Source organism: Gorilla gorilla, chromosome 5, assembly GCF_029281585.2.
Source record: "Gorilla gorilla gorilla isolate KB3781 chromosome 5, NHGRI_mGorGor1-v2.1_pri, whole genome shotgun sequence".
Taxonomy (NCBI): domain Eukaryota; kingdom Metazoa; phylum Chordata; class Mammalia; order Primates; family Hominidae; genus Gorilla; species Gorilla gorilla.
In genome coordinates this window covers 31,869,985-31,885,619 of record NC_073229.2, presented here as the reverse complement: position 1 = coordinate 31,885,619, position 15,635 = coordinate 31,869,985, and positions in this window count along the sequence as shown.

The window sequence follows — 15,635 nt, the reverse complement described above, 5'->3', positions numbered from 1 at the left end:
ATACATCTTTGTGGATTACCCTTTCTGCATCCATAAGTTATCTGCCCTTTTAAAATAATTTGTACTAAAACACCGAGTGTTTTTTCTAATGGGAATAGACAGCTAGTGTTTTTTAATGCAAATGACTTCTCCCCACATTCTCCCCAGCCCAAAGCTAAATCTGCGTCAGCATCGGAGGGGCTCGGTGCTTCTAGAAGCAATTTAGGCACAGCAGTTGGGAATGGCAGTGTGACTTAAAGCCCCTTGCTCCATATTAGGGAAAGCTACATGCGAATTCAGAAAGAGATTCCACAGGATGAGCAGAGATGTGTTCAGGGCATTTATTATCATACTCGCTGCTCTTGTTTTTAAGAAACCATCTTCTGTTCAGGTCGTTTTGTTTGTATGCCAAGATTAAACTGTTAAATAAAATCACAAGCACCGTCTATTGTATCACAGAGTTTCATTTTCTCCCGGAGCTGAAACATTTTGATTTTTTTTTAACTATGACAGTATTTCTGAACTCTATCTACAGTGAAAATCAAAAAGCCCAATTTTAACTTACACCTTATTCCAGCACTTAAACATATGAAGTTATGAGTTTCTAAGTGTGTACCCTTATTTAGCTACTTCTACCAGAATAAACCAAATCTCAGTTCAATATAGTAATAGATCTGAATATTGAAATAGAGAAAGAGAAATAAGCCCTGCGCTGAGAAGGAAAGCTTGAGTATTGCCTCCTCTTGGCTAAAAATAAATCTATTTCTATAGATCCTGTTTTTATACAACTATAATCCTTTTTTATATATACAACTGACTTTGGAACAAAAAATTATATATAGAAAAAAACTATTTTAAGACTAATGAGACGTTTGAGAAATTAGGCTCCGCAGGCAAAAGGCAGCCCACAGAAAGAATTATGCAGGACCTCAACTGTTGTTAGGGTCATAATTAATAATTACAGTTAGTTCTTAAGCAGTAATTGCTACAGTGCCACTTCCAGCAACATTCTGGCCAAAGCACCCCACCCAGCACAGTGGCTCCCGGCCTGCTAGCTGTTGGACAGCACAGCTCCTCTGTGGTGGGAATGGAGACGATTTACCCTGGGAACCCTGACTAGGGGAGATGTTAAATCATTTGCAGACCATTAAATGATCTGCACCCTGGGGGAGCAGGGAGTCCTGGAGCAACTTTCTCATGCATTCCACACCCCAGCCTCCCAGGCATTCCACACTGTCCTCAGTCCACCCTGGGACTCTTCAGCCTCTCCTGTACGCTGCAACCTGTCCTTATGAGACAGGGACCTACCACCTCGGCAGCTGCTCTTTCAACCATCTCCCTCCACTCATTCTAGGCACCTACTAGGAATTTTCCTGGGTTTCTTGATTCTACGCCCTGTCTTTAGCTATCCCATTTAGTGTATTTCAAGGCGTGTTTTGCGGAGTGCCCACATCGTGATCAAACCATGGCCCAGACCCATTGCATTGGAGCCTCAAGAGTTCCTAGGGAAAGGCGCTTTATAGTCACCTTCCTGCCTTCCCCTGACTCTAATGCACACTGAAGATTGAGATGCACTCTACTCATCAAATGACTCATTTACCTTTCTATCACAGACTGCTCCCCTCTTGCTTTTTCTTCTCAGGCATCACTTTTTCGATAGCTCATTACCATTCCCAAAAAGAACTCTAATAGTCTTTGGTCCTCCCCTAAAAGCCTTCCGTTCTCCTCAGTGTCACTCCCTAAACTCTTTCCCATGGGCAGACTCAAGGGCATTTTAAATTCTACGCTTTCCTTCTCTCCAACTTTAAAAGCAAATGCTTGTATCATTTAAATAATCATTCTTCCGTCTCACTGAAATCTATTCTAGACTCTTGGGCACACTGACAATCAGAGTACAAACCCAGGTTTTCTCCCCTGCTTTCAGGAGGCAGGGACCCTGGGATCAGTCCAGGTGGCTTCCTATCAGGAAGATGGCGCCTGCTACCTCCTCCCAGGCACACCATCACCATACAAGGCTTCAGAGCAGTGGGCCCCAGTCTGTCTCTTCCAGCCATTCCAGGGTGTATCCCCAAAAGGAGGATTGGTGGATTTGTGTTATGAACAGCATATGAGAATGCCAAACATGTGAATGTGCCAATCCGGTATTAACCCCCCACCAGTGTTCCTTTCTGCAGTTACACATGGGTTACTGGCAGCCTGAGATCTGTTCCTGGGAGCAAGAGTCATGCTCTTCTGGACTCCTGGAGATAGCCAGTGTGGGATGGACGGATGCTTTCTCTCTGTCGAGTTCCCAGGCAGGGTGCGATCTACAGGTCATGGAGTGGGAGGGTGATCTTGGCTGGTTGGCTCTTCTCAAACCCCTCCAAAGCCCCTTGGGTAAAAGGAGTATTAAAAGTTCAAAGGACAATTGTGAACTTATTTAAAAAACTTTCAGACTGCTCATGAGTTATGAATATTAAAATTAGGATTGTTCCCATTTTCCTCTTTGTTCCCAGGGCAATGGCTCCCCCAGCTGTAAAACAGAGGCAGAGGAAGAGCAGCCTGCATTTAGGCATATAAGGGAGCTCTTGGTGCATTCCAGCTTGTTTCTGGAATTGCAGTATCTACCACCCCAGAGAGATATTTTTTTTTCCTTTGCGGAATAAAATCCTTATTATTTTTCATACCAATCCCATGAGATAAGAAAAAGAAGAAGAAAAAGGAAGAAGAAGAGAAGGAAGAGGAGAAGGGATGAAAAGGTTTAGGGTCTGCAATTTGACCCCACATTCTATTTGGGACGAGATGAATTATGGAGGAGATATTTTAAGGTGCTGTTTCTGACCCAAATAGCCAATGGATATCCTTCTTTCTTGCTCCCACTGCTTAAGCAAAAACCAGCTGTGCTCAGCATCTGGAAGAGTGGTTCTGACCTTGTTTTATCCTAGCTGATTCCCACTGGCTTTTATGTTTTCCATAAATGATTGAAGAAAAGTTCTCAGTTGGAAATAGCAATAAAAACTTCCATAAATTCTTGGTGAGCACCAGTTTCAGGCAGCTCATTGGATTCTCACTCTGCACAGTCCCAAATTCTGTGAGACGGACTGTCCAAGATGCAAGGAAGGCCTGGATCCGGTCAAGGAGGAAGCCCAATAGCCCACGTCCACTCCTAGGTCTCACTTCTGGCAGCCACAGAATTCCTAGGGCCTCTTCTCAGCCACAGGTCCCATGTGCCATTCCCTCTAGGTTATTTTTCATCTCTAAAACTGTATTTTCCATCTATTAAGTGAGGATAGCAATAGTATCAACCTGTAGCCACTTAGGACAGCACCTAGCACATTATACAAATGCATTTTGATGATTATCAATCATTTACTTAATTTGTAATCAGGAAAATAAGAAATACTTATTGAGTGACTATGATAGGCATTTTACCTTCTTTGTATTGTTTAATCCTCCAAACAGCCCTGCTAGGTAGAAACGATAATTCCATTTTACAGAAGAAAAAAATTGAAAAACATTTTGTGAAATTAAGTAATGGACCCAGGGCCTCTCAGCTTATAAATGGCAATGGAGGGGCTGTGCTAAACCATACCTGTGCTCTTCCCAACACTCAATAGTACCCAGTATTGAGAGCCTACTGTATGTTCTAGGTGCTGGGGCTACAGAAGAGATGACATAGAGAAGCGCCTAAATCTCACGGATAAAAGTACCACTTTGCTATAATTCCTAAATCCTTTAATGATTGGTGGTGAGGTTGTAATGAAAGAGCCGCCATCAGCCGCCTGTCAACTCCCGGGAAGGTGGTTTCCCATCCTCACGCCTCCCTACCCTCTGCTTATGTGAAGTTGCCTGCCTCAGTCTCTGTCACAGCTTTAATCCTCTCCCTGCCCTGGGTATTGTAATACTCCCAGCTTCATTTCTATCTGTTGGCAAAACAAGAGCTCTGTTCAGACCAATTGCCTATCAAATTGGCTCAGAAAATTCATGTTTTACTTGGATGTGAACCTTCTCAGAAAGCCTGGCTGGAGGATTACCGCTCCCAAGGGCCCCATGTCTGAAAATTGGAGAGAAAGAAAGACAACACTCAACACGCATTAACAAAAACTGTGAGAAAACCAACCCAAAGTTTACTCGACCCTATCCAGCCTCCAGCTCACGCTGCACATGGCTTGAGCCACCCTTCCTTCAGAGAGGGAGCAAGATTTCAGATCTTCCAACATGTGCCTTCCTATCTCACCTCCAGGGGCCCATCTGGCAATTTCAACTTCAACTAATAACGACATAAGGGGATTTTGCAAATTTATAATCTCCAAAATGTACATCAGCCAATATTCTATTTAATTTTTAAACCCCATTTCTTTCATTAAGGAGCTATTTTGGCTCTCAAAGGGGTCACTAGTTTTGTCTCCATTTTGACTAATTTAACACATATTATCAACCACTAGCTAAGGTTGTCTGAGCTGATGGGAAACTTTTAGTTCTGGCTTTACCCAGCCTTTCACCAGAATGAATCTTGTCAACTCCAATCGCATTTAATGGACTTTAAATGTGTTTCCTATGACATTTTCCAAAACCAAAATAAGCGAAAAGTGTTTTGCATTTCCCATAGGGTAGTGCTAACCTCACTACAAAATTTAGGGCCAAATTTTATCCACTTGAGGCTCTTTTAATAACCCAAAGCTATGGTCCTAGCTGAATCAAACCAACATTTATCTATCCCAAATATTTATATTTCCTTCTACTATTGCCTGATATTGTTTACTTTTTGGTCAAGATAAGATTTTTCCTTCTGCTCTTTAGCAAAAGGGGCCATAGGCTCAGGGACAGACAATTACACTGTCAAAACTGTAAACTCGGTATAAGCTTCTGAAAGTAATGGAATGGAATTGTTTTAAGACCTTTTTTCCCCTAAATGGTTTCTGAGGGGACATAAGGGAAAAGGATAAATGTGAAGGCAGGATGGTTTTCCGTGTGACTGATTAGGAACAGAACATTTGTAAATTAATGCTATTTTTCAAAAACAGTAAATGGGGAAGGGATTGAGAGGTGTCTATTTTGAAATTGTCTTTACAACAGGATTTTGAAACTTTCTATTTCATGGCCAGTGAAATAGTGCATCTCCCATTTCATCGTGAAGCTGAGCGACACTGCAAACCCTGGGAGATGAATACAAAACGTGCTTATCTTGCCTCTCTTTCCTGTTACTTTTTCAACTAATTTTTACAAAAATTTTAACAAATTTTGGAATTTGCCGATGACCTCTTTGGTACCGAACGTGTCTGATTCTTCTCTTAGTCTAATGCGATGGGAGCAGTGGAAGGGACAGGTATGAAGCCAAACGGGGAGGGAGAAAGAAAAGAGCAATGTCCACAAACATGGGTATAATCAACCCAGGTTGGAAAGCCAAGGAAAACTTCGTTAGGCCCAGATAGAAATATTTTGTACCTTTCTGCCAGGCACTGTAGTTTATCAGAGGAACCGCAGTTTAGAAATCCACAGGCAAGTGTTATAAATTTGAGAACATAAGTTGGAGCCCTTCCCATTCCAATAAGCAGTCACAGGTGTGGTTTTTATGAAATTGTATATTTAGGGATGGAGTAGGAGGGAGGGAGAGGAGAGAGTTGCATGTTCTAAGCAAACTGTATTTGCATACACATTATGCATGTACCCAACACACACTTGTGCAAAGATGATTAAATATGTTTCATGTTGGCAGCCTCTTACTGTGTTTCCTTAAAGCAGGAATAGCAAATAGGTTCAACTTGCATGCCAAATCCAATCAATTTGTAGTGGCTGTTTGAAGCGTTATGTTGAGAAGGATTCAGAGGTCATATCTGGTTCATTCAATGAATTTTTATTTTGTGTCTACTATGTTCTATGCACAATGGCAGGGCTACCCCATTTTATGACAGCAGGGGTACATTCCCATAGAGTATAATACAACTGGTGCCTCCTGGAGTGGTACCACCCAGCAACCCTGAGTCTCAGTGAGGCTCTGGGATCTGGGGTGGATTTAGGAAGAGTGTAGTGACCGATTAGCAATGTCTGCCAGGGCATCAGACCAGCATGGGAGGGCAGCAGGTTGCTGTATGTTGCAACATTTGTGTCATATATTTGTCAACCCTGGTGAAGAACCATCAACAATATGCCCACTTCACTACATTACAAACTAACATATTTTGTTCATCTGAACAATCCAGTGTTGCGTCATGAAAGTGTTAATAATTGGGGCAGGGCAATGGACAAGGTAATAATAAAATGAAAGAATTGTCCTTTAGTATCGTGGAAGCAGAATAATGTTGGTGCTCCGGAATGTTTTGCCATGATTTTTCTCGAAAACCAGGGCATAGTGGAATTCCCTGTACTCTGATTTCTGTCATTTCCCCTCTACTCCCAACTACCTGTTCACTGGATAGCTGTTAGCTGTTGTCACAGAGGCGTCCATTGACAATTCTTGAATCCTTGTGTGGAAGGAACCTCAAGAGGTCTTTGGGGGTCATTCTGCTGCCTTTGGTAGGGCCACATCCCAGAACGAGGATCTGTTTTTACCTGACAGGATTGCAGTTGAGGAGCCCTTTGGCCAGCCTACTGGCCCCAGGCCACAGTATTTGAGAGAAGTTCCTTCAGATGTGGTAGTTGGCCCATGAAAGAGAGTTAAGACCATGTTAGGATATTCCATTCTTAGCCAGGCATGGTGGCACAAGCATATAGTCTCATCTACTCGAGAGGCTGATGGGAGAGGATTGCTTGAGGCCAGGAGTTCAAGACCATCCTGGGCCACATAGTGAGACCCTGTCTCTAAAAAACAAAATTTTAACATAAGAAAAAAAATGAATATTCCACTCTTCTCCCAAATCTTCTATAGGTTACTATAAGGAGTCAAGTGCAAAAATGCCAATTTTAAAGAAAGAAGATATGAATTAAACTTGATGACAGAGTCTCATAACTTGACCTCATTAATTGCTACAAAATACCATCATTTCCTCACCTTTTTCCTATGCCTACTTAAAGGGTGTCGAAATAAACAGGCCTCATAAATTATTAGAAATTCTCTTATTTTGCTTTGATTCATTTTGAGGAGCTTGTTTTATGTTTTGTATTTCAGCTGATGCTATTTAGTCATGCAAAAAAATCATTTAGCTATAAAGTCTATTAGGAATTCTTTCTCATGCATGCGTTTAATATGGCACTGTTGAGCACAGCTGTGAACAGACAGACTCTGGAAGTCCTTGTCTAGATGTGGCATCCTCTCAGAAGCCTTTCCTGACCCACCTTCCTCTCACTGCCTGGACTTCTCCTATTCCAGCACCTCCCACACTCTTGCGATTGCCTCAGACTTTCATGAAGCACTGAGCTCCCCGAGGCTCACTGAGACTTGAAGAATAATTTCCGACTTAAGGGCTTGTTTAGGATGAAAGGAAAACATGTTAAATGCCTTGAAAATGTACTTATCAGATATGCTTGTCCTTTCAACCAGTAGCTCTATTTCTAGAATATTTCCTAAAGAACTAATCAGACAAGTGCACAAATGTGTAGGTACAAGAATATTCATCTCAGCTCTATTTGTAATGGGACAGAAAGAGAAAAAGAAAGAGAAGAAAATTTAAAAACAACCTAGATAATCAACAATAGGAAATTGGACCACTAAATCAAGATAGACGCTCACATGACTTGTATAAATGCAGCCATTAAAAGTCATCCTGTAGACCAATGTTTCTTGATATGTAAAAATGTTCACAATAGATTCCTGAAAGAAAAATAAATCAGACTACAAAGGCCAGTCTAGGGCCTGACCATCCACGGATAGAAGGAAAAGCCACGGATCAGCAACATCAGCCTCTCCAGGGAGCTTGTTAGAATGCTGAATCTCAGGCCCCACCCTAGACTTATTGAATCAAAGCCTGCATTTGGGGCCGGGCACCGTGGCTCACACCTGTAATCCTAGCACTTTGGGAGGCCAAGGCAGGTGGATTGCCTGAGCTCAGGAGTTCGAGACCAGCCTGGGCAACATGATGAAACCCCATCTCTGCTAAAATACAAAAAATTAGCCAGGCATGGCTGCCTGTAGTCCCAGCTACTTGGGAGGCTGAGGCAGGAGAATCACCTGAACCCAGGGTGTGTAGGGGACGGGGGGGAGTTGCAGTGAGCCGAGATCACGCCACTGCACTCCAGCCTAGGCGACTCTGTCTCCAAGAAAAAAAAAAGAAAAATGCCTGCATTTGGGCAAGAGGCCCGAATGCTCTGAACACATTAGAGGCTGAGAAGCACGGGGTTAGACCATGGACCACTACAGGTCTACAGTGAAGTTTCTGCTGGTCTATGGCATCGTGAGAAAAATAAGAGCAATGTATTGGGTTTTTCACACAGCTAAATATATTTAACTTAGAGTCCCATTCTTTATTCTGAGATTATAATCTTGCTTTTATAAAGTTAAACTTTCTTTCTTTTATACAATGATGGTGATTTTTGGATGGTAGGTTTTCTTGGTTGTTTTGCTGTTGTTTCAGTGGCCTTAGTTGGCAAAATAAACAGTTGGTATGGTAATCCTACGTGTTGTTTTTGAAACTTTACTAAGAAATCTGAGAATCATGATGAATACTAAAACACACCGCTTTCAAGTAAAATATGTGTGGGTGTGCGTTTTCAGGGAGGGGGGTGTAAATTACAAACATGTAAACACTGGTTCCCTTGGGGAGGTGTAACTGCGGACACTTTCTGCATTTTGTTTTCTTCTTTTCTGAGTTGCCCAAGTTTTCTGCATTTAGCAATTTAAAAAATAAGTTGAAGCAGAAGCTAGAGGAGTCTAAAAAAGACAGGGGTTTGGGTCAATAGCTTAGAAAGCTGTGTCTTTTTGGGAACTCGGGACACAGTGGTTATGCACATGGATTGTGGAGGCCCAGCGGCCTGGTGCCACCCAGTGACAGCCACTTAGGAGCCAGGAAACCTTGGCCAGGTCACTCAGTGTCCTTGCACCTCAGGTTCTTTAGCTGTAAGATAACTTATGATCATAATCATACCTAAAATCTAGGGTCATTCCGAAGCTTAGGTGTATTACCTTACCAGGATTGCTGAAACAAATTACCCCAAACTGGGTGGTTTAAAACAACAGAAATTCATTTCTTTACACTTCTGGAGGTTTGAAGTCCAAAATCATAGTGTGGGCAGGGCCATGCTCCCTTCAAAGGTTCTAGGGGAGAATCCAACCCCTAGAGAATCCACACTTCTTCCAGCGTCTGGTGGCTCCAGGCTTCCCTTGGCTTGTGGCTGCATCACTCCAATCTCTGCTTCCATCTCCGCAGGGACTTCTCTTCTCTCCCTGTGTTCTCCTCTCTGTCTTTCATAAGGACACTCCAACTGGACTTAGGGCATCCCTGGGTAAACCAGGATCACATCATCTTGAGATCCTTAACTTAGACACATCTGCAAAGACTCTTTTTCCAAATAAGGTCGCATTCACCGGTATAGGGGGTTAGAATGTGGGGATAGCTTTTGGGAGCTACTATTCAACCTGTCAGTACAGCATATATAATTCAATTTAAAACAACACGTGACACATAACAAGTGTAGATTTTGTCCCATTTCAGTTCCCAGTATCTGGGAAGTTTTTGTCCTAAAATTCTCTCAGCCAGGCATGGTGGCTCATGCCTGTAATCCCAGGACTTTGGGAGGCTGAGACAGGAAGATCACTTGAGGCCAAGAGTTCAAGACCAGCTTGGGCAGCATAGCAAGATTCCCACCTCTACAAAAAATAAGAATTAGCCAAGTGTGGTGGCACATGCTTGTAGTTCCAGCTACTCAGGAGGCTGAGGCAAGTGGATCGCTTGAGCCCAGGAGTCCGAGGCTGCACTAATCCACGATTGCACCACTGCACTCCAGCCTGGACAACATAGGGAGACACTGTCTCTACAAATAAATTAAATAAAATATTCTCTAAAGGTTCTTGCTTGGATATAAGTCTCTTGCTTTCCAATGTCCAAACCAACTGAATTATTCGTGTTACTAACGATCTCCATCTCAAGAATCATAGTTTTAAAGAGCTCAGCATTTCTGTTTGCCATAGTTACCACTGAAAATAGAAAGAGAGGCTGAGGGAAGCATCAGAAAATCCTTAAGGAATCCTCTCTAGATTAAATATTAAGTATATTAATATTTAGTAAAAGTGAGCCCACAGCTCACACAAAATTCAGTTCATTTTTCCTTTCTCCAGGTAGTCACTTTACATTCAAATGACAAATAACTATTCCACAAAGAGCACAGGAGACTATTGATCTTAGGTGTAGAGCGGATTATCATTCAGGATGGCCTTCGTTAAGGGCACCCTCTGAAGATGACTCATACAAAGAGACAACCACGTCTCTCTGAATGGTCCTCCAGACCTCATGGGCAGCCTGCTAGCGACTCAGCCAAAGAGATTGCTGTCACCACCAACCAAGATCCCAACTTGACTTTAAAGCGCTGAAATACCAGTATTTCCTTGTAACCATTTTAGGTCTTCATATGGGTGAGGATTTATATAAAGTTTTGCATCAGAAAGTAAGCGCAGTATTTGGCCTACAGCAGGCGCTTGGTTCATGTTTTATTCAACGAATGAATGAATGTGTTTGGGACTTGGAAAGAGTCAAACTTTAGAATTCATGGACTGTAGTTTCATCAGACAAGTTATGTACATCCTTCAAATATATGATTTTTTTTCCTCCAAAATAGAGGTTTTCTTCTAAATGGGAAACTGAACTGCCAGGAGGGTAAATCATTTCCACTACTTGCCAAAGGGAGTCAGTCTGCCCTCTGATGCATTTCTAGAGTCAGGACTAAGCAGAGAATCTGCAATGCAGCTTCTTGAGTGTGCATGGGATGGGAAGTGCCTAAAATCGCCCATGGGCTGCCTCTTGCAGGAAAGTAGGCATCACATCCACATGGCACCCCGTTTACTCGATTAACAGTACAAGGGAAGACACAAGACAGAATCCTTCTTCAAGCCTTCCTAAGCAGCCTTCGATCTCTGAACCGCAAACTCACAAATTTTTCATAGAGCGATGCAGACTTTTCATGTGCATGTTCAGGAATACCTTTGTTGCTCTCACTGGCTGACTTAGGGACCATGCAGGAGAAACAACTTGTCAGTCACTCCCAGTATCTCTTCAAACCCAGCTCCCCAACACTTAGTCCAAAAACTGGATGTCTCTACATGCAGACGTAGAAACATAAAGCTGTCATTTGGATATTTCAGATGGAAAATAATTATAGCTTCCTGAAAATTCAAACAACTAAGGCCGAAGCTGTGGTTGTTATTTGGATTAGCAAGAAAATTGCCTCGATTCTTCCCTCAATCTGCAGTCACCTATGAATGAAGGTTACAGTGACATCCTACTATTATTAGTTGTATCTCTCACTAGTGAACTCCAGAATTAAACTCTGTCAGCAGTGAAGCCATTTCGAAAGCAGACTTCCAGATAATTAGAACCAATAGAACTATAAAAGTTTCAAAAGTGCTTTATGGAATGTTACATTTGGCTAATGTTACACCCATTTTACTGGTGGTGGTTTTTTTAAATTTCAGGCTATGGGCAAGCTTTGTAAGAATGTGAAAATCAATACAAAAGGTTTGTCAGGGGTGACATGTTTATTAATGTTTTATTGATTATACTATTGGTTGTAAATTTTCTAACTTAATAAGGCTCAAGTTTTTTTTGCAGTAAAAGACAGAGGTTATTTAATTAACTGGCAACTTAATGCAAACTACTAACATGATACATTGTGACTACTTCAAAGTGACACCTAATTTATCACTCTACAAGTAGGCATAATGTCACACACACTCTCAAACATACACACACACACACACACACACGCACACATACACAAGAATATTATGCCACTGAAAAATTAGACAAGGGCAGACTGATATGAAAAGGAAAATATCCTAGTACTTAATGCAAAAGAACCTGGCAGTATGCACTTAATACTAAAAAAATACCAAATATGCACATAGCTGTTTTCTGTATAACAGAAAATTAGGAATGGGCTCTTTAAAAGCTAAGCAAAGTTACAAATACCCATAATTCAGGCAGCATTTGTTAAAAAAAAAAACATGATAATCTACATTCTGTGTCCAGAGTGAAAACTCTGTGACTTAACCCAATGAGCTTGTGAAGTCACAATCACTTATTTCACGTACCTAAGAAATCACATAAATCCAGTCCAGCCATGGTTTGTGTTACTGTTTCCCAGAAGTGTTCAGTCCGCTTTATACTATTACGTATTCACTCTACTAAAGTCCTGTACTAAAGTGATTTTGCTTCTCCACTGTTCACTGTCACAAGCTCAGATTCTCTCCTAAAGTAGGACACCGAAGTACAAAATGGTTAGACTCAAAGCATCGACCAACAAACCATTAGTAAAAACAAATCTCAGCCGGACATGGTGACTCACGCCTGTAATCCCAGCACTTTGGGAGGCCGAGGCGGGCGGATGACTTGAGGTCAGGAGTTCGAGACCAGCCTGACTAACATGGTGAAACCCGATCTCTACTAAAAATACAAAAATTAGCCAGGCATAGTGGCAAGTGCCTGTAGTCCCAGCTACTCAGGAGGCTGAGGCAGGAGAATTTTTGAACCCAGGAGGCAGAGGTTGTAATGAGCTGAGATCATGCCACTGCACTCCAGCCTGGGCAACAGAGCGAGACTCTGTCTCAAAAACAACAATAACAACAAAAAACTCTCTCTCCCAATACAATTCCTTCAGGAAGGGAAACGTAGTTGACTCAGGTTCTATTTTCTTCGTTTTTGGTTCTTTTCCTACCATAAGCCCTGACACACAATATTTTATCTCTTGCAACATTCCTAGAATCACATCATGGTATTGAACTTGGAAGGGGGTGGTTCCTATTTGCCACCATGAAACTCAGCTCTCAAGTTTGCCAAGATGTGACACTGTTTTTTGAGCCACATAAAGTAGAGTGCAGCTGGTAAACACCTCTTTAAGTCCCTATCATTCCCACACTAATAGCTAAACTGGCATTAATTATTTTTATCTTCTTCCAAACTTCTTTCCTCAGGAAATGATTTAAATAACTGTTTTGCAGTCACAAAAACCTTTTGAATCACCAACTCTTCCAAGAAATTGTAAAGATTCTCATGGAATCACTTCAATAAAGCATTTATTTCCTCCAAAGAATGGTGGAAGGGGAAGAATTACATCCTGAGCACTAATTTCCCCAATTACCATCAATGGGTTTTCTCTCTACCTGCCAGGTTAATAACCAGCCTGTTTTATCACCCTGGCCATATAAAAACCCTCCATATCTGGCAATTACCTCTTCTCTCTTTTTTTGAATTATTTTTAACATGTCTCTTCAAGCCCTTTCAAACTTGCTAATGGAGCCCTCATGTGAATGTTTCAATTTTTGCCCTCTCAATCTTACATAATGTCTTCCAAATTCTCAACAGTAATTCCCGATTAATAAAAATTTCACTGAGATACGAGTTGCTTTCCTTCCCACTCATTTGAAGTCTCCCACAGTGGGTTCCTAAAATATCTGAAAAACAATTTTCAGTAAAAAATAATTCTATAAATACATAGCCACGAAACCAGATTCCCTTTGAGCTTTATTACCTAGTGTTGGTCGTAAGTTAATGCCTCCTGGAAAAGTCCTTTTTCTCTCCTTTCTTTTCTTTTATTACAGCTTTGTATCTTTTTATATTATGAAAAAAATCCCCCAAATTTAAAAATATACATTTTAGAAATTTATACAGATGTGATAAAACTATATAAACCCCAAAGGAACAAAATTAGGAACACAGGGTTAAGGCTGCCTTTTCCTTGGGTAGTGGAAGAGATATGGGCTGTCCTGAGATGGTGACACAATAAAAGTCATTGTCAAGGTCCTAGTGTTACCCCGGTGCTAAGATTACAGCTGCTAATTAAATACAAATAAATAAACGAATGAATACATGAAGATATACTTGAAACCAATACTGAAAGTGAGTCATAAACCAAGATTATGATTGAAAGACACTTAGATGTTCATCCGTACAACGTGAATAATGATTTCCTATATCACAAACTTGTAATTCTTTGAAACTCTGAGTTCAAAAAGGGTTATTTGAAACCCTGTAAGAGATGCATTATTGTAATAACAAAGAGCATACACTTGCCATCAGACAGCTGTGTTTAAATCATACTTGGACACTTGCTTGCTGAGTCACCTTGGATAAGTGATTCAAACTCTAAGGGCCTCAGTTTTCTCATCTATAAAAAGGGAATAATGGGCTGGGCGTGGTGGCTCATGCCTGTAATCCATGCACTTTGGGAAGCCAAGGCAGATTGATCACTTGAGGTCAGGAGTTTGAGACCAGCCTGGCCAACATGGTGAAAACCCATCTCTACTAAAAATACAAAAATTAGCCGGGCATGGTGGTACATACCTGTAATCCCAGCTAGTTGGGAGGCTGAGGCAGGGGAATCTCTTGAACCCAGGAGGCCAAGTTTGCAATGAGCCAAGATCATGCACTGCACTCTAGCCTGGATGACAGAGCAAGACCCCATCTCAAAAAACAAATAAATGAAAGGGTGGGGCTGGATAATGATACTTACACTTCTTCATTGGGTTGTTGACAGGAGCAAGTTAAAAAAAAAAGTATTGAGAAGCATTTAAAGCAATGTTTGGCATATGGTGAGTCACTGAGTGCATATTAGCTGTTCTTCTGCAAGTCCCTAGCACGAGTGTGAGGTGCAATCGATCCAGTAACTATTCTTTTCTCTTTCTATGTCCACAAGATTATCTGCAGGCTAAATGAGGTAAGAATTTTGAATCTGCTTGGTGAGCTCTCTAAGGAGTTATTGAAATGAAAGGGGTGGGTTTGGCAGTGGCAGAGAGAGGGGAGAGTCAGGGAACAGGCCCAGGGGTCAGCAACAGCCCCCCTGGATCAGCCAGGCTGATGCTGAGCTTCACCACATCTGCCTCGTCCCACTCAAGCCCATTAGCCCCATGGAGACAAAAAGTGGAAAGTTCCCATGTTTTGGCTAAGCTCTACTGCTTTCTAAAAGATAGAATGCATCATCTTTCAGAAGAGTTCTCAAGGAAGGCACAGTCTTCCCCAGGAAGCAGAGCGGGCCCTTCCTGCCAGCCAGGGCTGTTTGCTGTCTTCCCTCTGGTAGCCCCACCTGGCTGTGAGTACATTTGGGACTCCACTGCCAGGAGGGAGAGGGACACGAACAAGGCACTCCTGGAGGGCCACTGAAGAGGAAGTCAGCATCCAGCTCTGCAAGAGCAGGACAAGGCCTGTTTGAGACAAGATCAGGTTTAGGGGATGGAAAGCTAAGTGTTCTGCCCATCACCGAGCGCCGGATGCTGTCTGCAGCTTGGGAGTGTCCTGTCCTGACAGCCGGTGGGCTCTGTTGGTCTGCAAAGGACAGCATCTTCCCTGGGAGGTGAACACTGTACTCCTGATATTGTCAGCAGGGGTGAAGGGTGAACATCAGCTCCCTTTTGCATTTGGGAAGTCACCTGCTGTACCTTCGCAATGGTGAGAAAGAAAAGAATTATTTTCCTTCCTGGATTTTCCATATTTAATCACTCCACAGACCCCAGGGTATGCTCTGGCTCTGCAGAGGATGAGGAGGTAGTTTAAGTCTCTCCTACAAAATAGGGCCAGCTTTTGCCAGAGAACTTGCTGAAA